The following is a 24,301-nucleotide window of genomic DNA, read 5'->3' as shown; positions in this document are numbered from 1 at the left end:
CAGAATTACCTGGAAAAACTCAGCAGGTCTGGCAGCATCGGCGGAGAAGAACAAAGTTGACGTTTCGAGTCCTTATATAGCTGTAAATCAGGAATTGGAAGGGAGGGAAGAATTCAAGAAAATTATAATCACCAGGAAAGTGGTTCTTAGCAAATTGCTGGAACTGAGGGTTGGCAAGTGCCTAAGTCCTGATGGATTTCACCCTAGGGTCTTAAAATAAGTGGCTAGTGAGGTAGTTGATGTGTTGGTTTTAATTTTCCAAAATTTACTAGATTTGGTGAAGGTTCCATTAGATTTGAAAATAGCCAATGTAATTCCTTTATTCAAAAAGGGAAGGAGACAGAAAGCAGGAAAGTATAGACCAATTAGCTTAACATCTGTCATAGGGAAAATGTTAGACCTATTATTAAAGATGTTACAACAGGGCACATAAAAAATTCAAGGCAATCAGGCAGAGTCAACATGGTTTTGTGAAAGGGAAATCATATTTAACCAATTTTTTGAGTTCTTTGAAGAAGTAACAGGTGCTGTGAATAAAGGGGAACTGTTGGATGTACTATACTTAGATTTTCAGAAGGCATTTGATGAGGTGCCTCATCAAAGGTTATTGTGGAAAATAAAAGCTCATGGTGTAGTGGGTAACATATTGGCATGGATAGAAGATTAGCTAGCTAACAGGAAACAGAGAGTAGGCATAAAAAGCTCATTTTCAAATGGTAGGATATGATGAGCAGTGTGCCACAGGGATCAGTGCTGGGGCCTCAACTCTTTATAATCTATATAAATGATTTGGATGAAGGAACCAATGGTATGGATGCTAAATTTGCTGATGACACAAAGATAGATGGGAAAGTAAGTTGTGAAGAGGACATAAGGAGGCTACAAAAGGATAGATAGGTTAGGTGAGTGGGCACAGATCTGGTAAATGGAGTATATGTATGAAAATGTGAAGCTGTCTATTTTGACAGGAGAAATAAAAAAAAAAGGCATATTATCTAAAACGTGAGATTGCAGAGATCTGAGATGCAGAGGGATCTGGTTGTCCAAGTTCATGAACTACAAAAGGTTAATTTGCAGATGCAGCAAGTAATTAGGAAAGCTAATAGAATGTTATCGTTTATTGCAAGGGGAATTGAATACAAGTGCAGGGAGGTTATGCTTCAGTTATACAGGGCATCAATGGGATCACATCTGGGGTACCTTGTACAGTATTAAGGAAATATGTAAATGCATTGGAAGCAGTTCAGAGAATGTCTGCTAGATTAATATCTGGAATGGGCAGGTCATCTTATGAGGAAAGATTGGACAGGCTAGGCTTGTATCCGCTGGAGTTTAGAAGAGTAAAGGCGACTTGATTGAAACATGTAAGATCCTGAGGGGACATGACAGGGTGGAGGTGGGAAGGATGTTTTCTCTTGTGGGAGAATCTAGAACTAGGGGACACGGTTTCAAAATAAGGGGTTGCCCATCTAGGACAGAGATGAGGAAAAACTTTTTTTCTCAGAGGGTTGAGAGACTTTGAAATTTTCTTCCTCAAAAGGTGATTGAGGCAGAATCCTTGAATATCTTTAAGGCAGAAGTATATAGATTCTTGATAAACAAAGGGGTGAAAGGTTATCAGTGGTAGGCAGGAATGTGAAGTTGAGGTTACAGTCAGATCAGCCATGATCTTATTGAATGGCGGAGCAGGCTCGAAGGGCCAAGTGGCCATTCCTGCTCCTAATTCATATGTTCAGTGATCACCAGAAGGGTAAGGTTACATAGCTGTGTTATCAACTAACAGTATCTTTGTTAAACTGTCAGCTTTACAAGAAATCTGAAAATGTAAAGGACCTTTACTAGTCTTACAGTTATCTGGGATACAAGGATAGTTGTTGTGCTACATAAAGCACAGCCCAGCTAATATAAAAGCAAAATACTGCGGATGCTGTAAATCTGAAACAAAAACAGAAAATGCTGGTAAAACTCAGCAGGTCTGACAGCATCTGTGGAGAGAGAAAAACACGTTTTAAAAAAAAATAGAAAATGGGATAAAGAAGGGGATAAAGCTACGGATAAATGAATAAAAATAAAACAAGTGGGTGAAAAATAAAACTTAATGTAGAAGAAACGGGATAAAAAAGGGGTGAGGATGAAGGAGAGAGTACATGGTCTGAAGTTGTTGAACTCAATGTTAAGTCCAGAAGACTGTAAGGTGCCTCATCGGAGATGAGATGCTGTTTTGTTGGGCTTCACTGGAACATTGCAGCAGGCCAAGGACAGACATGTGGGCATGAGGGCAGGATGGTGTGTTGAAATGGCAAGCGATCGGAAGGTCTGAGTCATGCTTGCGGGCAGACTGAAGGTGTTCAGCAAAGCAGTCACCCAGTCTGCGTTTGGTCTCCCCGATGTAGAGGAGGCCACACTGGGAGCAGCGGATGCAGTAGACCAAATTGAAGGAGGTACAGGTGAAGCGCTGTTTCACCTGAAAGGAATGTTTGGGCCCTTAGACAGTGAGGAGGGAGGAGGCAAAGGGGCAGGCGTTGGACCTTCTGCAACTGCATGGGAAGGTGCTGCGGGAAGGGGATGAGCTGTTGGGGATGATGAGGAGTGGACCAGTCCCTACGGAATGCTGACAGAGGAGATGAGGGGAAGATGTGTTTGGCGGTGGCATCATGCTGGAGTTGGTGGAAATGGCAGAGGATGATTCTTTAAATGCGGAAGCTAGCGGGGTGAAAAATGAGGACAAAGGGGGCCCTTTCATGGTTCCGGGAGGGGAAGGTGTGAGGGCAGAGGCGCGGGAGATGGAGGGCCCTGTCAACCACAGTGGTGGGGAACCTCGGTTAAGGAAAGAGGAAGACATGCCAGAAGCGCTGTTTTGGAAAGTGGCATCATTGGAATAGATGCGACGGAAGTGAAGGAACTGAGAGAATGGGATGGAGTCCTTACAGGAAGCAGGGTGTGAGGAGCTGTAATCGAGGTGGCTGTGGGTTTGTAATGAATATTGGTGGACAGTCTATCACCAGAAATGGAGACAGAGAGGTCAAGGAAGGGAAGGGAAGTGTCAGAGATGGACCATGTGAAGGTGATAGAGGGGTGGAAATTGGAAGCCAAATTGATAAATTTTTCCAGGTCCAGACGAGAGCATGAAGCAGCACTGAAACAGTCATCCATGTACCGAAGAAAGAGTTGTGAGAGGGGGCCTGAGCAGAACCAGTACCAGAATGTTCCACATACCCCATAAAGAGGCAGGTATAACTGGGACCCATGCGAGTACCCATAGCCACACCTTTTATTTGGAGGAAGTGAGACAAGTTTAGGGAGAAATCGTTCAGTGAAAGACAAGTTCAGCCAGGCGGAGGAGAGCAGTGGTGGATGGTGATTGTTCAGGCCTCTGTTCAAGGAGGATACTTAATAGCACCTTTTTTTAGCACTAACCACTACCATTAACAATCCCTTTGTCCTTTAGTTCATGACATCTTTGTCAATCCCTCTTTTGTCCCCACCTATCGCTGGCCTTCTATCCAGCTCCACCTGCCCCGCCCCCCCTTAAACAGTATAAATTTCACCACATTTCCACTTCTCCAGCTTTGAAGAAGGGTCAAACGGACTCAAAACGTTAACTTTGCTTTTTTCTCTCCACAGATGCTGTCAGACCTGCTGAGTTTTTCCAGCATTTTCTGCTTTTGTTACAGCCCAGCTAATGTTGAGATATTATGGTGCACACTTGTGCCAATGTTGGTTAAGGCTCTTGATTAGTAATATATATCCTAGTCCTAAGTAATCCTTAATACTTAATCTCATAATGGGATTGTGCTCTCAAAGGTGTGTTAAGAAAGTAGAACTAGTTCACAGATTTGTATGTAAAAGACTGACTTTAACAAGAAGAGGTAACCTATTTCACACAATCGTGTACTTCATTCCCTAGCAGGTTGGTTTGGTTTCTCTAACTGTTAATAATACTTTGGACAGAGTAATATAATTTAGTTCAGAAGTGAGCCTAAATTTTAAGTATTTATACGAATTAGATACAAGTGCATAAACCTCCAGTCAATTCTTTGATGAGGAATTTAGATAAAGCAGTTAAAGTTTCATCTGATACCCTTTAATGCTCCTTACGTGTTAGATTTGCCGGTTACAGAATTATAAGTTATAATGCAAAACAATTTTTGACACTATCACGAAGATTTAACAGTACAGTTGTACAGAAATAAATGCAATACTATTGTATTCAGAAATTGACATCAGTAGGCCTTTTTTCCCCCCACAATAGAAACATCCACCGCAGAAAGCTGCTACTGAGTTCATCTCACTGAATATGCCATCATCGGGAGTGAAATGCAAAAATACTGGTTGGCACCTTAATAGACATTTGCTCTTCCCAATTTCTCAATAAACATCAGCTCATCAAAAACTGTCCCACACCAAGTCCCACTCACCTATCCTCATTCACCTATATTAGCCCCTGGTTCCTCCAAAGCTTCAAATCAAAAACTCTCATCCACATGGCACCACTGCTCCCTGTTCTTTTAATCTCCTCCAACACCCCTCCCCAACTTCCAAAAGTCTCCATTCCTCTGATTCTGGTCTCATGCATCCTTCCCCTTTTCCCCACTATTGACAGCCTTCGGTCAGTTAGGTGCCACACTGTGAAACTTGCTCCCTCAACCTCTCTGCATCTCAGCCTCCTTTAAGACTCCCACCCCCCATTAAAATCTATGACCAAACTTTTAGTCAGCTCTCCTAATGTTTTTTTGTCTCACCATTTATTTTCTTCATTATGTTTCTGTGGCGTTCCTTGGAACACTTTTCCATGTTAAAGGCACTTTATAAGTTTTGGTTGTTGTTAAACACCTGACTACAAAAATCAAACGAACATTTTAAAATTCCTTCGATTTTTAAAAGAAAGTCCAGAAAATAAAAACAATAAAGATCAATTACTGCTCAATAACTTTATTAAAATGCCAGAGGCCACTATATAAAAATGTAGCACAGCTTTCAGAATCAGTTATGTTTGAATTAACTTTAGTCTGAAATGATTAATGTGTGAATTGTGTATGGTTAGGAACATAATTGGTATTTAGGAAAAACTTGACAACTTAGGTTTGCAGTGGTGTGATGTAAAGATACTTTGCAGTCGATGCAACGTAAGACCAAGATTACTCAAGTTCAGGTTTCTGAACAAAAGCATGGGTTGCTGCATATCCTGGAAAATTACATCTAAAAGTTCATAAAACAAACTTCCATTTTTGTTGTCTTTTCTTTAACTATGGTTACATTGAGCATATTAGGTGAAGGTACATTTATCATACAGAAAAATAATGCAAACATATAATGAGAATTTTTATGGAAAGTATGTTTACAATTAACTATATGTATACTTATAATTTTATGTACAGGGTGTCACTTCACAGAGTGAGCAGCTGGGATTTGGTGAGTGAGGGAGTTCAGTGAAGAGGTCAAGGAGGTGCTCCTTTCTTTTTCTACCTTTTTCAGCCTCCAGCATTTGGCTCTTACTTTGGTACAGAGAAAGAAGCTGATTGGTGTATAACTGGTAAGTTATTCTAGTTATTCTACTTATAATAAGTAGTTTGTAAAAGTTAAGGTATGGAAGGGCAGCTCAGCTGAGTGGAATGTGGAACATGGGAAGCCATGAACATACCATGTGTCCCAGTCAAACACATCTGCAAGAAGTGTCATCAGCTGAAGAAGCTTGAGTTCTGGGTTTTGGATCTCGTGTGGCTGGGTTGCTGGAGTCATTGTGGTGCATCCGCGAAGTGGAGAACTACCTGTACAACGCGTTTAAGTGGGTGGTCACATTGCAGGTTAGGAGTATGCAGGCAGAGAGGCAATGGGCGACTGCCAGGTAGTCTGAAAGAACCAGGCAGGTAGCGCAGGAGTCTCCTCAGTCACTCTCGTTTACTAATCAATTTTCCATTTTGGATACTAGTTCCTCAGAGGAGTGCAGCAAGAGCCAAGTTCATGGCTCATGGGTGGCTCAGCTGCATAGGAGGGGAGAAAGAAGAGTGGAAGAGCATTAGTAATAGGGGATTCACTAGTTAGGGAAACATTAGTTAGGCATTTCTGTGGCTGCAGACGTGACTCCAGGACAGTATGTTGCCTCCCTGGTGCCAGGGTCAAGGAAGTCACCGAGGACATTCTTCTAGGGAAGGGTAAACAGCCAAAGGTCGTGGTCCACATTGGTACCGACAACATAGGTAGGAAGAGGGCTGAGGTCCTAAAAGCAGATTTTAGGGAGTTGGGAAAGAAATTAAAAAGTAGGACCTCAAAAGCAGTAATCTCAGTTATACTCCCAGTGCCATGTGCTAGTGAGCATAGGAAAAGGAGGATTGAGCAATTGAACACCTGGCTGGTGAATTAGTGTAGGAGGGAGGGCATCAAATTTCAGTTTGGGTGGAGCTAAGAAACTGCAAGAGGCAGCAAACACTGGTGGTAGTTGTTTATTGGCCAGCAAACTATAGTGGTAACGTTGGACACAGTATAAATCAGGAAACAAGAGCTGCATGTAACATGGGAAATACAGTAATAATGGGCCACTTCAATTTACATATAGGCCTGAATTTTTCCCTCGTTGAGCGGGCTCAGTGGGGGCAGTTGGGGAGCCAACCGCTGCCCACGATTGGCTCCACACCACGATTTCATGCTGGTGGGCCAATTAAGGCCCGCCCTGCGTGGATTGCGAGCAGCAGCGCTGAGCGCTACCTGTGCAGGTGGGTGGGAGGAGGGAGAGCCGGGCCTCGTGCGCAGTTCGCACGTGCGCACAGAGCTGCCTCAGGGAGATTGAAGTGCTTTATAAAAAAATTACTAAAAACAATAAAAATTTAATGAAACATGTCCCCTCATGTGACTGTGTCACATGAGGTAGGACATGTTTTTAATTTTAAAATAAAGTTTTAATCTAATTTTTATTAGCTTTAGGAAACCTCATCCCGCTCGTGGGTGAGGTTTCCTAAAAACATAAAGGATGCTTGGCCTTTTCGCCTGCCCGCCAACCATTAGGTTGGACGGGCAGTGTAAATTTCAAGTTAATTAGCTCATTAATGGCCTTTATAGGCCTTTCAATTATTGGCGGGCACGAAATGTTAGGCGTGATGACGTCACGCCGAACATAAAATTCTGGCCATAGGCTGGGTAAACCTAATTATCGCTAATAGGCAAATTCCTGGAGTAGTACGAGATGGGTTTCTGGGGCAGTATGTTGAAGAGCCAACTAGGGATCAGGCTATTTTAGGTTTAGTATTATACAAACATGCATACTAACATATAAATTAGGAGCAGGAGAAGGCTACTTGTCCCATCAAACTGCTCCACCATTCAATAAGCTTATGCTGATCTGATCGTAACTTCCCGTGTACCTGAAAACCTTTCACCCCCTTGGTTATCAAGAATTCTATTTATCTCTGCCTTAAAAATATTCAAAGACACAGCTTCCACTACCTTTTGAGGAAGGGAGTTCCAAAGACTCACTACCCTCCAAGAGAAAAAAATTTCTCCTCATCTCTGTCTTAAATAGGTGACCCTTATTTTTAAACAGTGACCCCTAGTTCTAGATTCTCCCATAAGACGAAACATCTTTTCAACATCCACCCTGTCAAGACCCCTCAGGATCTTAAGGTTTTACTCTTACTCTTCTAAATTCCAGTGGACACAAACCTAGCCTGTTCAACCTTTCCTCATAAGACAACACATCCACTCCTGGTATTAGTCTAGTAAACTATCTCTGAACTGTTTCTAATGTATTTACATCCTTGCTTAACTAAGACCACCAATGCTGCACACAGTACTCCAGATGTGGTCTCACCAATGCCCTGTAAAACTGAAGCATAACCTCTACTTTTATATTCAATTCTCTTCACAATAAATGATAATATCCTATTAGCTTTCCTAATTCTATTTAACTTTCTATTAGCTTTACTTGCTGTACCGGCATACTAACCTTCTGTGATTCATGCACTAGGACACCCAGGTTCCTCTGAATCTCAGAGCTCTGCAATCTTTCACCATTTAGATAATATGCTTCTTTTTAATTCTTCCTGCCAAAATAGACAATTTCACATTTGCCCACATTTTACTCCATTTGCCAGATCTTTGCCCAATCACTTAACCTATACCTCTTTGTAGCCTCCTTATGCCCTCTTCACAACTTACTTTCCTACCTTTATGTCATTAGTTACCATACTGTCAGTCCCTTCATCCAAGTCATTTATATAAATTGTAAAAAATTAAGGCCCCAGCATTGATCCCTGTGGCACACCACTCGCTACATCTGCCAGCCAAAAAATAACCCATTTATGCTTAACCTCTGTTTATTGTGAGGTAGGCAATCTTCTATCCATGCTAATATGTTACCCACTACACCATGAGCTTTTATTTTCTGCAATAACCTTTGATCTGGCACCTTGTTAACTTAACTGCCTTTTTGAAATCTAAATACAGTAAATCCACTGGTTCCCCTTTATCCACAGCATATGTGACTCCCTCAAAAAAACTCCAATAAATTGGTTAAACATGATTTCCCTTTCACAAAGCCATGCTGATTCCACCTGATTGCTTTAAATTTTTCTAGGTGCCCTGTCATAACATCTTTAATAATAGCTTCTAATGTTTTCCCTATGACAGATGTTAAGATTATGCAATGAGAAAAGGTTATTTAATAACATTACTGTAAAGGAGCCTGTAGAAAATAGTGACCATAATATGAAAGAATTTTACATTAAGGCTGGGGTTTTCCAGCCCCGTTGCGGGCGGGATGCGCCGCGGGCGAGGCGGCCCTCCAGCCAGAAGTCGATTGTCTTGTGGCAGGACCGGACAATCCTGGCGGCGGGCAGGTGCGGAAAATCCCGCCCTAAGTTTGAAAATGATATAGTTCATTCAGAAGCGAGGATCTTAAATCTGAACAAAAGAAACCATGAAGGTATGTGAGGCAAGTTGGCCACGGTGAATTGTGGAAAATACACTCAAAAATTTGATGGTAGGCAGGCAACGACTAATATTTAAAGAACTATTACACGGCCTGCAACAAATATACATTCCTCTTAGACACAAAAATCCAACAGGAAAGGTAAACCAATGGTGGGCGAACAAAAGAAGTTAAAGGTTGAATTAGATCAAAGGAAGTGACTTATAAGATTGCCAGAAAAAGTGGTAAGCCGAAGGATTGGAAGCAATTCAGAATGCAGCAAAGGGGGACCAAGAAACTGATAAAGGAAGGCAAAAGAGAATGCCATCTGGCGAGAAACAAAGGCTGACTGTAAAAGCTTCTTTAGGTATGTGCAAAGGAAAAGATTAGCAAGGACAAGTGTGGGTCAATTATGGGCAAAGACATGAGAATTTATAATGGGGAATAGGGAGATGTGGAGAAACTAAACAATTACTTTGTGTCTGTCTTCATGGAAGGTGATACAGGATGTGGCTACAGGTGGCTGCATTATCTTTCAAAATTCTATAGATTCTGGAAAGGTTCCTGCAGACTGGAAAGTAGCAAATGTAATCCCATTATCTAAGAAGAGAAAACGGAGAACTACAGACCCGTTCGTTTGACATAGCGAAAATGTTAGAATCTATTATAAGGGATGTGATAACGAGGCACTTGGAAAATAATATGATTGAGCAGAGTCAACATGGATTTATGAAAGGGAAATCATGTTTGACAAACCTGCAGGAGTTATTTGAGGATGTTACCTGTAGCATAGATAAAAGAGAACCAGTGGGTGTGGGTTATTTGGGTTTCTCAGAAGGCTTTTGATAAAGTCCCACACAGGAGGTTAGTGAACAAAATTAGAGCACATGCGATCCGGGGTAATAAACTGGTATGGATTGAGAATTGGTTAACAGTCAGAAAACAGAGTAGGAATAAATAGTTTATTCTCAGGAAGGCAGGCTGCTACTAGTGGGGTACCGCAAGGATCAGTGCTGGGGCCATAGCTGTTCACAATCTATATAAATGATTTGAATTTGGGGACCAAATGTAATATTTCCATATTTGCTAATGACAAAACTAGGTAGGAATATAAGTTGTGAGGAAGATGCAAGGTGGCTTCAAGGGAACTTGGACAGGCTAAGTGAATGGGCAAAAACAGGACAGATGGAATATAATGTGAATAATTGTGAAATCATCCACTGTGGTAGGAAAAACAGAAAGGCACAGTAATTCTTAAACGGTGAGATGTTGGGAAGAGTTGACGTCCAAAGGGAACTGGGTGTCTTTGTTCATGAGTCACTAAAAGTTAACATAGACGTGCAGCAAGCAATTAGGAAGGCAAATGATATGTTGGCCTTCATCACAAGGGGGTTTGAGTACAGGAGTGAAGATGGCTTGCTGCAATTGTGTAGAGCCTTAGTGAGACAGCACCTGGAGTATTATGTACAGTTTTGGTCTCCTTACCTAAGGAAGGATATACTTGCCATAGAGCGAGTGCAACAGAGGTTCACCAGACTAATCCCCGGGCAGGATTCTTTGGAAACTGGGCCTATGTTTTCTAGAGTTTCGAAGAAGTAGAGATGATCTCATTGAAGCTTACACAATTCTTACAGGGTGTAACAGGGTAGATGTAGGTAGGATGTTTTCTCTGACTGGGGAGTCTAGAACCAGGAGACACAGAATCAGAATAAGTGCCAGGTCATTTAGGGCTGAGGTGAGGAGGAATTTCTTCACTCAGAGGGTGGTGAATCTACGGAATTCTCTACCCCAGAGGGCTGTGGAAGCTCAAACATTGATCATATTCAAGACAGAGATTGATAGATTTCTGGATACTAATGACATTAAGGGATATGGGGATAGTGCAGGTAAGTGGTGTTGAGGTAGATGATCAGCCATGATCTAATTGAATGGTGGAGCAGGCTCGATGGGCCAAATGGCCTACTCCTGCTCCTATGTAGACTATTTAATTCAAAGGAAAGTTGAGCAATATATACATTTTAAAGTAGCTCATGCTTAACATCTAGTCATTTTGAAAATAAATGGAAATCTTCATTCGAGAAATGCTGCAGTGCAGCACAGCACCTATCAAAGACTCCTCTAAATTTTCTTTGTAGTGTGCCACCTGTTTATCTCAACATACATACATTCAATCTTTGTGCACAGCTTAGAGGGAACATGGATACCTATTAGCATTTTTTAAGTCTTGCTCCGAAGAATATAATAAAATCTATTTGAGCCTCTTAACACGGTTCATATTTTTTCCAAAATGGCACGAAACAAAAAATGCAAAAATATGAAAATGTAATTTGTATAATTGATATGACTGAACATTTACTACAAAATTCTTCCCAAAGAGACCACTTCTTTATTTAAAGGTGTTGATTTACGCTGGGGTATGATTCTAGAGTTACTGGCAGCTCTCCACTACCCCATCCATCAGACATTTTCCATGTGTCAGTTGACTATTTGGCCAAAGACATTAAAGCCAAATTGGATGATGCGTCTCTGTCTGACACATTAAGTTGCTCATCTTCAGCATGGATAACTGGAAAGCATTCAGGACTGGTAGTCTTAGCTTTTTTTGCCCATTGGTAGCAATTACATTGTCATCCTGGTTGAGATTAATTAACAGCATAAATCCTGGAACCTCCTACTTTGCAAGGCTTGATACCCTGCTGATCACATCATTTATCCAAAAAGTTATCACAAGAACTAACATTTTAGCTTTAAATGGAATAGTTTAAATACAATGTTAATCAAAGTTTCAAATACTTAAGGCTACATGGGTCACTGAAAAGCCAACTAAAATTCCTTCACTTGCAATTCCTTGCAAGTTAGAAGTACAAGCTTTTAAAAATTACTATGCATTGAAAACAGTGCCATCCATATTACCTAAACAACATTCATGAAAGAAACTGGGCATGAACAAGCAAATCCTATTTGAGCAGAATGAACAAAAAAATAAGTAAAAGCAACTTTGAATTGAGATATGTGATACAATTAGTTCTCTCAGAAAGAGTCAAACTGTACACCTGGCATATGTGATAAAGAATAGAGCAATGTTCTTGTTCTGCCGTGGGACACCACTAAAATATTTAATAAATAATTTACTATATATCAAAGCATCCCAAAGGCATCTAAGGGCAGAGCAGAATTACTGATCTGACTGTTATTCAATTTGAGTTCTGAAGAAAACTGGATTTCTGGATTGAACAGTGACTGAAAAATAGTCTTTAGCTAGACAAAAAGATACACTATATAATAAGGACTAAAATTTCGCAATGGGCTATCCTCTGTGGGAAATAAATTAAGTAATGAAAGGAACAGTGGGCAACTGAAGCACTGCTTGAACAAGAATAAACTGGGTCTTAACTCTAGAATCAGTTCTGAGAAGGACACATTAGATAGGTAGGAAAGTAGTTTAGCATGTTAGAATACCAGCACCAATTGTTAGGATGTAATCCTGTACATACTGAATTACCAATTTTCAGAAGCTGACATTACACTGGGATTGTCAGGCTTCCAGAAGCAGGGCTCCCACTGTTTCCAGCAGCAATGGTGCAAGGTAAAGGTGGATCAAAAGACGAGACAGCACACAGAACAAACACTGTACATAAGAGATATTCAATGCTATAAGATGATTTTCTTTTTACGTATTTTGAACTTATTTTCCAGAATGTAACAAAGGTTCAAAAAATGGAGCTTAAGCATAATTAAGTTAAAAAGGCATGAACTGTCACTCCACAGAAACTGATTTCAACAAATTCACTAGTTTTTATTTAAATTCAAATTTTGTTTGGTCAGTTGTTCAAATATGACCATACATCAAAATATGTTTTCCACTAGACCCTGCACCTTCAGTTAGGCAGTTATTTTGAATATTTCTTGGCATAAATGAATGGAATCTTGTCTGTTTAATATTTCAAAAGCAAATAATTACTGTACATTGGCCTAGATTTTACTGTGCCAATAACAAGACTGTAAGGGTTTGCTGTTATCCCTGAATAAAACTGTTGCAAAGTACACCTACATATTGGCAGTGTGGAAAGGCCCAAGGATTTTATACAGTCCTATAATTGCTGGCCTTAAACTTTAATCGAGGCCTTTTTTCTATTATGACTGCGTAATTGCGACAGAGTTTAATTGTAAAACATCAACGAAATGAAGAACAATAAAAAACATTAAATGTGCCAATAACTAAAATAGGCAATCAAAATATGGACTGGGTAAGAATTATGTATTTGTCTGCTTAGGATGTGTTTTATTATGAGTAAGATGTTGAAAACAATTTTTTAAAAGTTGATTTATCAGATGGTTCTGAAATGCGCCATGAGGAGACATATTTCCAAATTTAGTATTTGATTTGTAAAGAGCGACCTGTAGTTACAACAGTTGGTTAGCCTGAATTCAACAGTACAAAAGTTCTAATATTGTAACCATTGGTATAAAAGGTATATAATAAATACATACCTTGCTCATCTTCTTCAGATTCTGTTTTTTCACTATTAATTGATGTTACCTTGTAAAAAACCAGCAATAAAATAAAACTCCATTATTTGTTTCCCAATAAAGATCTTAGTAAAATGAAAACGAGCAATGAGTGTAGGATAAATCATCTATGTATGATGGCAAATCAACACGGTATATCACTGAGCCATGCCACTCTGGAAGATGTCAGGGTCTGGATTTTTTGCTTGATTTACGGCGATGCCGGGCCCCAATTTAAGTGGGCTTAAGTGGGAAGTTTTTTGGGACTTGGTCTGCCATAGGAAGTGGCAATGATACACGGTAAGTGCTCCCATATATTATTAGACATGCTCTATAATGAAAAAAGTCACAAATGCCTCATTCAACATATTTTCCAACATTTGTGCCACAGCAAAAGCGAGGACAAGGATCAAAAATTAATCCCTGGCATCCAGTATTAATGTGGGCTACAGACAAGACATTTCAATTTTGAAGAATCAGGAAGAACTATGCAATTAATTCCCAGGCAATTGGAAACAGAGATAGCACAGGGTATGGCTCTTCTATCAAAAATGTGAAAATTCTTCAACCAACAAAGAAGTTTCCTGCTATACTGCCTGAGGTCTGGCAAAGTCAATCTCAATGGCCTAGTCTTGGGAGAGGGAAATAATCTACCATTTTTCCAGTTCCCAACTATATAAACCCATTTCAACAACCCCAACAAACATTTACCTCAACCATGCACCCTGACCCACTTTCTGCCGTATGTCAGCATCCAACCTAACTTCTCCAGCTTTTATCATTAACTCCATTGTTGCTCTCTCTCTCTCACTGTCTTTTTTCAACAGTAACCATGAATGCAGTGGGAATGATCTCTCCTGGCATCCTCAACACCCGGCATAATTCTGAATATCTGTAATCTCATCACAGTGTTTCCACTGCCCCTTTAAATACTATTTGTATTTGTCTGTGCCTCCATACATGCGCACAGATAATGTGTGGTTAAGTGATCAATCATCTGGTGTCCCTTTTGAAGCAAAGTGTCCGCAGCCTTGGTATCCTGTTCGACTGAGACTCCAACCCCATTCGCTCTCCATAACAAAGACTGCCTCCTTGATACTGCCTGCCTCCAACCCTACCTTAGCCCATCTGCTGCTGAAATTCTCATCTATGCCTCAGCTATCACTAGACTTGACTATTCCAATACTGTTATGGTCGGCTTCCCACCCTCCACCCTCTAAATTTCAGCTCATTCAAATCTCTTCTGCTTATATTCCATTCAGCATGTCCCTATAGACCCTTAATTTGGCTCAGGCCAGCTCCCCCAACCCACTGCTAAGCTTAAAATTTTCATCTTCATGTTCAAATCACTTCACTATCTCGTCTTCTCCATGGTGCAGGCTCAATGGGATGAATGGCCTTCTTCTGCAATGTACTATTCAATGATATCTGCAAGCTCCTGCTGACCCTGGCCTCTTGTGCAATCCAGCTCCCTTTGTACCACCATGCCTTCATCTGCCTAGACACTAAGCTCCAGAATTCCCTCTCCTCCACCACCTCTTCTCCTTTAAGATCCTCCTAAAACCAGCCCTTTGATCAAGTTTTTGTCATCTCTCCAAATCTCTACATCAACAGCTTGGTGATTTCCATTACACCTGCTTTACCTACTCCTATCTCCTGCATTCTCTAACCCTATTTTATCTGCAGCCCTGCCATCTTTCCCACCTAACACAGGATTTTCCCTGCCCTCAATTGCTGCTTTGTTTCCTCCCTCCTTCTCTCCCCTTTCCTCTTATCTTCCTCCTCTCTCTGACCTCCAGTTTTACAATCCTCACTTGGCGCAGGTCCTGCTAATCCCACTAACCCCACTTGATCTGAAAATTGTTTGTAGTCTTGATTTGCTACATTATGACAATATGATTAAAAGTTCTGCGTATTTGACACTCCTGCCAAAAAACTTGCTTTCAGTTGTCTTGTTTTGACTAACATTCATGATGGAGACTTCATATGTAAACATTTATAATGGGGAAAATGCTACTAAAGGTATGTCAACACTTTCACAATAATTTAATCCTCATCATGCTGTAGTTGCCCACCCTTGTTGACACTATAGCTTGAGTCACCCAGGTCCAACTGATATTTTGACATTTACCTCAATTTCTTTTCAATGCTGGTTAAGTTTTATTTTAATTTTATCCATACGTTCATTTTAATTTTATGTATTCTGGCCTCACCCCAACTGATGATCTTCCTGATACATGCTGCTCACCACGATCTTTTCTTTATCCCCACCTTAGCATCTAACAGATAATTCTGTCTTTCCTCTGTGTTCATTGTATATGGTGTCCCTCTTCCTCGTTTCTTTTGTTCTGCTCCCTCTTAAATGCTACTTATCTGCAATATCTTTTAGTTCTGGGAAAGGTTTATATCCAAAACTGCAACTGCCTTTTGCTCCTCAATCCACGTATTGGAAATATGCACGTGGTAGGAGGCTAGGGGTTATTCCATCAAAAATGCGTTTCCCATGGAAACCGACTATGTGATGTTTAAATCTGCAGCCATGTATAAGGATTTCCTTACACACCTTAATGTGCTCCATGCCACGCTCAAACTCACTTTTGAGGTGAAGCAGTCCCTTTCCTCAACATGCTGGTTGAGAATCCACTATCGGGTTCTCCACTACTGTCTACCACAAGCCTCTACCTTCAGCGGTCAATATACACGTTGGGATTCATACAACTCTTCATGCTTTTAAGATTGGCCTTATTGGCAATCTTGTAAATAGAGCCATAGCCATTTGCTTACCATGCAAACTTAACACAGAAATAGAGTGCATCAAAGCTATCCTGCGGGGCAATGGCCATCCTGATCAGATCATTGTTTACTGTGTATTATGCATACCCACAAATGGGCCATAGGCCTCTCCTTTCAGATCCAAAAAATGCCTGTCTACCTCAAATTACCTTGGAAAGACAAAGTGTCTCAAAAATTTGAACAACAGGTTAAGGAAGGAGTTTCACGCTGCTACTATGCAATTACTTAGCAATGGAATTTTCCACAAAGAGGATTCTGCCTTCGGTCCAAAAAGTTATTCTGTCTGCCACACAACTGCGCAACTTCTTGTATGAATTTCAGCGCTGGTGCGAAGCCAGATACATGGGTTGTAGGTCCCAATGACTGGCTGATCGAATCAAACAGCGTGTTCCTTTGGTTGTTCTTAATAGGCAGAGTACAGATTGTACTCAACCAGACTGCACTTGCAAAACCCAAAACAAAATGTATATTGTCAGACGTGATTCCGTGATTGGCCATCAGGATTTCTACAATTCTATGTGCTAATAACCAATTTAAGGTAATCATGCTCGTAGCGGGAGGTGGTGGTATTGTCACTGGACTAGTCTTCCAGGGACCCAGAATAATGCTCTGGGGACGTGGGTTCAAATCCCATCATGGCAGTTGGTGAAATTTGAATTCAATAAAAATCTGGAATTAAAAGTCCAATGATGCCCATGCAAACATGTTGATTGTTGTAAAAGCCATTTGGTTAGGGAAGGAAATCTGCCAGCCTTACCTGGTCTGGCCTACATGTGACTCCAGACCCACAGCAATGTGATTGACTCTGAATGAGCGACGCCCACATCCCATGAACAAGTAAAAACGACTCATTTTCACTTGCTAGAAGTGACACACATTCATAAAAAGGGACCTGTTCTCTGCAAACAAAAGGGATATGTTCAAGCCTTGTGCCTTTTTTGAATTACGCGTGAACTTGGGGAGGCTATATTTCCCAGTTGCTTTCTCCATGGCAACGTCTCAGCCAGAGTCAACTTGCCAACCAATCCCTTTTCTCCAGTAGTATAAATTTTTGTGATCATTTGAAATTTGGCATTCTTGTGTTTGTCCCGATGAGTGCAAGATGAAAAACTTCAGCAACATATCTCTTGTGTCAGCAATTTTCAAGTTCTATACTACCAAATGACTGCATTTTTTAAATTTAATAGTGCACAATCTGAAAACTTACAAAACCAATCAAACAAGGGTAACAGGAGCTTCCCTGAACCAGCTAGCTGTTTGAAAGTTAGAGTAACAACACAAGATATCTAACCTGTTCATTTATGTCAATCTCTCTCTCATTAATAGATTCTTGTTCTTTTTTTGCTATTGTTGCACCATTATCCACCTCATCTACATTTTCATTCACTTCCTCTTTATCCTCCTCTTCATTCTCATCTTTAACCTCTTCATCTTGTAGAATTTCCTTCTGCAATATAGAAAAATAATCAATTTATTTCAATGTACTTAATATCCCCATTCAAAGGAAACTACAAAAAAAATAGCTGAGTGTACATGCTGGAGTTAAATGTTTGAACAAAACTGTTAAACAAATAATTGTAATAGTATGTGTTAGCATTTATATAGCGTCTTATTCTGGTAACATGATGCAAGGAATGATAATGTAAATCATTTTCGAAGTCCTGATCTGACACACATTAAGGCCAAGTATTATATGAAGCATTATTATGAGAAATATCTCACACTGCTTTGAGTAACAAATAGGTATGGCATATATTCAGTCCTATGCTAATATAAGGCACTGCTATGAACTTTTAAAAACATGGATGAATTTTTTTTAATGTTGACAGAAAGTGGACACTCCCTTTGCGCTCTCCAGGCATTAAAAATTAGCTGCTGGTAACAAAGCAAAGCTCTGTGTATAAGTTGAAGCACAAATGCCTGGAGGTCTGTTGCCATTTCACCTTGCTGCCAGTTTACTAACTATGCATCACAAATGGCAGACATTTGTAGCTGTGGCATTACTGTGCCTTATATATTTTACATATGGGTTGCACTTTTCCCTTCAGTATTATTACCTGTGGGCATAAATTATCAATGTCTTCACTGTTGACAAACAGGAATAATTTCACTTCTTTGACATTTACAATCAAGTATTTCCCCCTTAGCATGTGGTTTATACATGTATCATCTGTCATTAATCCTTTTTAGATTTTGCAAGAATACTTAATATTGCTACACCAAAAGTTTTTAAAGATTTATTTCAGCAATACTCAATCCATTTCCTGTTCATGCCAATTACTGTTGACAATATATTTCTATCAACATTTAAAAAATCTATACTTTCCTGACATTCCATTTTTGTTTCTGCGATTAGGATTTATTCCACATATCATATCAGGTTAATTCTTCATATCTAAATCCTTAGAAATCCAATAAAACTTTTGGGGGATTGGAAGTGGGGAAGGACATTTCTGGACTATAGTCTTTTGGTTGGTAAATCAAATTTTAAACTGCAATTTGTATCTCTAAGATAACAAACATCGCCACACCTCAAACGGTCTTTACTTCCAAAATAAGAATGTTTCAAAATTTAGAAGTGTGAACAATTATAATAGAAACAACTCCCAGACAGAGAAACTAATTCTCAAAACCTCTGCATCACCTCAAACATGTCCTCACTGAGCTTTTTACTCTACATGTTAAGCTACCACAAATATTCTGTCTCAAACAGTTAAACTGGAAAGCAATTCAACCTTACAAGGGCTTCATAGTGTGAGGCTGGACTTTTTCCATCAAAGTCCACTGTTTAATAATGCCTTGTTTCTTTAATGGGTCTATCTACATGACACGCCAAGATTAATAAATAAAATCTATACAATAACTCCTTTAAGATAGTTTAGTTCTACTTTACAACTTTTGAATTATTGAAGCTTCCCTTTCCCCCCAAAACTGAAGCTAATTAGGCTAAAGTTTACTAATCTTTTGAAATTGCATACAGTGCCTATATCAAACCACTAGGTCCAGGTGAGAACTGGCAGTAACAGAACAAACCTGTAATCAAACTAATAACCATGAAATGTTGTCCGACTGTACTGTCATCATGTTTTCAGATGAAAATCCAGGTAGATAAATGATCTGGCTGTCATACATTTCAGTTAAAGGAATCGCTCATGCTAAAGAACGAAAGTACGTTCATTGGTCTTATGTAGATTAACACCTTGTGGCCCATATGCTAAGCTTGAAGTTATAGGAAATATTATACTGTACATGTTGAAAGAAAGATACGTGAGTCACGTGTCACATGATAGGCAACCTATTTTTCATTAGCGCATAGGCAACTATCTACAGTTGTTAAACTTAGTGGTAGTTTTGAATAGATGAAGGACACAAGTAACATAAGAAAAAAGATAAAGATTATGAACTAGAACTTGGTATATGGTGCATCTGTTATTCGGATGTAAAATGGGTGCAACTATACCATTTCAGTAGTAGGATTGACTATGCCTGATCTTCTCGGGCATTGCTAAATTCATGGGGTCCACTTTTTAAACTTGCTGGGAAGGCACCTAAACAGGTTAGGAACTTCAAAATTTGTAAATGAGGGACATAGTACCTGTTCTGGAATCCTTTTAGAATTTTTACTTCAATGATTGGAACAGGCCTGCTCTATTCAGAAACCTTCAGTGGCCTTGGAGGCTGCCAAACAGATTTGGACTGTGAAAAAAATTACTTTTTAAAAAAAACTGAATCTAGTGGAACCAAAGAAGCTGGAGAGCTTCCTTTGACACGACAGGAGTTTTTAAAAAATATTCATTCACGGAATGTGGGCTTCGCTGGCTGGGTTAACATTTATTGCCCTTCCCTAGTTGCCCTTGAAAAGATGGTGGTGAGCTGCCTTCTTGAACCGCTGCAGTCCATGTGGTATAGGTACACCCACAGTGCTGTTAGGGAAGGAGTTCCAGGATTTTGACCCACTGACAGTGAAGGAACAGTGATATATTTCCGAGTCAGGATGGTGAGTGACATGGAGGGAAACTTCCGGGTAGTGGTGTTCCCATCTATCTGCTGCCCTTGTCCTTTTAGATGGTAGTGGTTGTGGGTTTGAAAGGTATTGTCTAAGGAGCATTGGTGAATTCCTGCAGTGCATCTTGCAGATGGTACACACTGCTGCTACTGTGCGAAGGTGGTGGAGGGAGTGAAAGTTTGTGGATGCGGTGCCAATCAAGTGGGCTGCTTTGTCCTGGATGGTGTCCAGCTTCTCGAGTGTTGTGGGAGCTGCACACATCCAAGTTATTCCCATTAACCCCGTATCCAGCTGCAGCACCCCGCTGTAACTTACTCAAGAATTGCTGCAATTGAGGCCTTCATTCAGGTGGCTTTACTTTGCTTAGCTATCTGGCGAAGCAAGATCAGTGCCAGCAGCTTGAAGCAAGTATGTTAATGAGGCTGAGGATCAATTTTTTTTTTTTGCCTACAGGATGTAGGCATTGTTGGCAAGGTCAGCTTTTATTGCCCATCCTTAATTGCCCTTGAGAAGGTGGTGGTAAGCAGTCTTCTTGAACCGCTACAGTCCATTTGATGTACATACACCCAGAGTGCTACAAGGGAGTGAGTTCCAGGATTTTGACCCAGCTATAGTGAAGGAACGGTGACATAGTTCCAAGTGAGGATGATGTGTGACTTGGAGGGAACTTGCAGGTTGTGGTGTTCCCATGTGCAGGCTGCCCTGGTTTTCCTAGGCTCTAGAGGCTGCAGGTTTGGAAGGTGCTGTTGAATGAGCCTTGGCAAGTTGCTGCAGTGCATTTTGTAGATGGTACACACTGCTGCCACTGTGAACCATTGGTGGGAGTTACGAATTCTTAAGGTGGTGCTTGGGGTGCCAAACAAGCAAGCTGTTTTGTCTTCGATGGTGTTAAGCTTCTTGAGTGTTGTTGAAGCTGAACTCATCTAGGAAAGTGGGGAATATTCCATTACACTCCTGACTTGTGTTTGTAGATGGTGGACAGGCTTTGGGGAGTCAGGCAGAGAGTTAATTGCTGTAGAATTTCCAGCCTTTGACCTGCTCTTGTAGACACGGTATTTATGAGGCTGCTCCAGTTAAGTTTCTGGTCAATGGTAATCCCCGGGATGCTGACAGTTGGGGTGCAAATATGATAATACCGTTGTATGCCAAGGGAAGACGGTTAGATTCCCTGTGTTGGAGATGGTCATTGCCTGATGCTTGTATGATGTGAATATTACTTGCCACTTACCAGCCCCAGCCTGAAAGTTGGCCAGGTCTTGCTGCATGCAGGCACAGACTGCTTCATTATCCGAGGAGGTACAAATGGTGTTGAACATTGTGCAATCATCAGAAAACATCCCTACTTCTGACCTTAAGATAGAGAGAAGGTCATTGATGAAGTAGCTGAAGATCGTTGGGCCTCAGACATCACCCTGAGGAACTCATGGGCTGCATCTGCTGCCAATGCTGTGCTTGTGCAGTTATACTGTTTTACTCTGTGACATCATTATGACCGATGGAGTAGGCAGCAGCCGGAAGCACTGATGCTCATCAAACAGCTAATAAAGTTAAAAATGACGCACCTTCTCTGAGTCAGTGAGGGAGAGGGGAGGGAATGGAGCTGGGAATCGGGATGGGGAGGGAGGGGGGGGCTTCTGATCCTCTTAGTGACAGCTGCAATTCTGGATTACAACCTCCATATCCCACCTTGGGAGCTTCTTCTGGTTGGTTCTTATTTGGATCCTGAAATAATTTACCCAGTTTCTGAGCCCTGCAGTAGGTGAGCAGTCAGGGCGCGGCCTTCCCACAGTTTTTGAATCTCCCACTCAGGTACCTCTTTCCCTTAACCTGGGCCTGTCACCAGGAAGAAGCCCCAGAACTGTAAGTGCAGGATATGGAGGTTGCTATCTGGAATTGCAGCTGTCACTGGATCAGAAGCCTCCTCTCCCTCCCCTTCCTGATCTCTAGAAACTGCGGGGAGGCTGTGCCCACCGGGGGCTCAGAAACTGGGTGAACCGCTTCAGGATCTGAATAAGATCGGTATCTGCGGCCATCCTGCTTTGGCAGGAGATGGTGGAAGTTCCTGCAGCAATGTCCTGGGGCTCAGGTGATTGGCCTTCAACAACCACAACCATCTTCCTTTGTATTAGGTATGACTCCAGCTAGTGGGGGGTTTTCCTCTTGATTTCCACTGATATCAATTTTACTAGGGCTCCTTGATGCCACATTCAGTCAAATGCTACCTTGACGTCAAGGGCAGTCACCCTTACCACACCTTTGGAATTCAGCTCTTTGGACCATGTTTGGGTGGAACCCAAATTGAGCATTGGGAAGCAAGTTATGTTTGTTTCATTCATGGGCGTTGCTAGCTAGCATTTATTGCCCATCCCGAACTGCCCTTGAGAAAGTGGTGGCGAACTTCCTTCTTGAATTGCTGCAGTCCATGTGGTGTCGGTACACCCATGGTGCTGTTAGGGACAGAGTTCCAAGATTTTCCAGTGACAGTGAAGGAACAGTGATATGATTCCAAGTCAGGATGGTGAGGGGCTTGGAGGGCACCTTCCAGGTGGTGATGTTCACACACATCTGCTGCCCTTCTCCTTCTAGATGATAGCGGTCGTGGGTTTTGAAGGTGCTGTCACCTTGGTGAGTTACTGCAGTGCATCTTGTAGATGGTACACACTGCTGCCACTGTACATCGGTGGTGGAGGGATTGAATGTTTGTGGATGAGGTGTCAATCAAGTGGGGTGCTTTGTCCTGGATGGTGTTGAGCTTCTTGAGTGTTGTTGGAACTGCACTTATCCAGGCAAGTGGAGAGTATTCCATCACATTTCTGACTTGTGCCTTGCAGATGGTGGACAGGCTTGGGGGATGGCGTCAAGAGATGAGTTACTCACCACAGGATTCCTAGCCTCTGACCTGCTCTTATAGCCACGGTATTTATATGGCTGGTCCAGTTCAGCTTCTGGTCAATGGTAACCCCCCCCAAGATGTTGATAGTGAGCGATTCAGCGATGATAATGCCATTGAATTTCAAGGGGTGATGGCTAGATTCTCTCTTGTTGGAGCTGGTCAGTGCCTGGCACTTGTGTGGTGTGAATGTTACTTGCCACTTATCAGCCCAAGCCTGGATATTGTCCAGGTCTTGCTGCATTTGGACATGGGCTGCTTCAGTATCTGTGGAGTTGCTAATGGTGCTCCACATTGTGCAATCATCAGCGAACATTCCCACTTCTGACCTTATGATGGAAGGAAGGTCATTGAAACAGCTGAAGATGGTTGGGTCTAGGACACTACCCTGAGGAACTCCTACAGTGATGTCCTGGAACTAAGATGATTGAGCTCCAACAACCACAATCATCTTCCTTTGTGCTAGATATGACTCCAACCAGTCGTGAGTTTTCCCTCAATTCCCAATGACTCCAGTTTTGCTAGGGCTTCTTGATGCCATACTCAGCCAAATGCTGCCTTGATGTCAAGGGCAGTCACATTCACCTCACCTATGGAGTTCAGAGATTCTGTCCATGTTCAAACCAAGGCTGGTCTTTGTTTGAGTAAGTGCAGCATCACAGTACAATCAACGACATCTTCCATCACTTCATTAATGATTGAGAGTAGACTGACGGGGAGAAAATTGGCCGGATTGGACTTGTCCTGCATTTTGTGGCCAGGACATGCCAGGGCAATTTTCCACATCATTGGGTAGATGCTGGTGTTGTCGCTATACTGGAACAATTTGGTTAGGGGTGTGACTAGTTCTGGAGCACAAGTATTCAGCACCAAAGCCATGATACTGTCAGAGCCAATAGCCTTTGCTGTATCCAATTCAGCCGTTTCTTGATATTACATGGAATAAACTGATTTGGCTGAAGGCTGGTATCTCTGACGATGGGGATCTCAAAGGGGAGACCAAGATGGATCATCCGCTTGATAGCTGCAAATGCTTCAGCCTTCTCTTTTGCACTCAAGTACTGGCTCCGTCAACATTGAGGATGGGGATACGCATGGAGCCTTCTCCTCCAGTTAGTTGTTTAATTGTCCACCACCGTTCTTTATATAGCTGGAATGCATAGCTTTGATTTGATCTATTGGGTTTGGGAACACATCCACAAGA

Source organism: Cetorhinus maximus, chromosome 16, assembly GCF_964194155.1.
Source record: "Cetorhinus maximus chromosome 16, sCetMax3.hap1.1, whole genome shotgun sequence".
In the NCBI taxonomy this organism is placed as follows: Eukaryota; Metazoa; Chordata; class Chondrichthyes; order Lamniformes; family Cetorhinidae; genus Cetorhinus; species Cetorhinus maximus.
The sequence above is the reverse complement of the archived record's forward strand: the minus strand, read 5'-3'. Positions refer to the sequence as shown.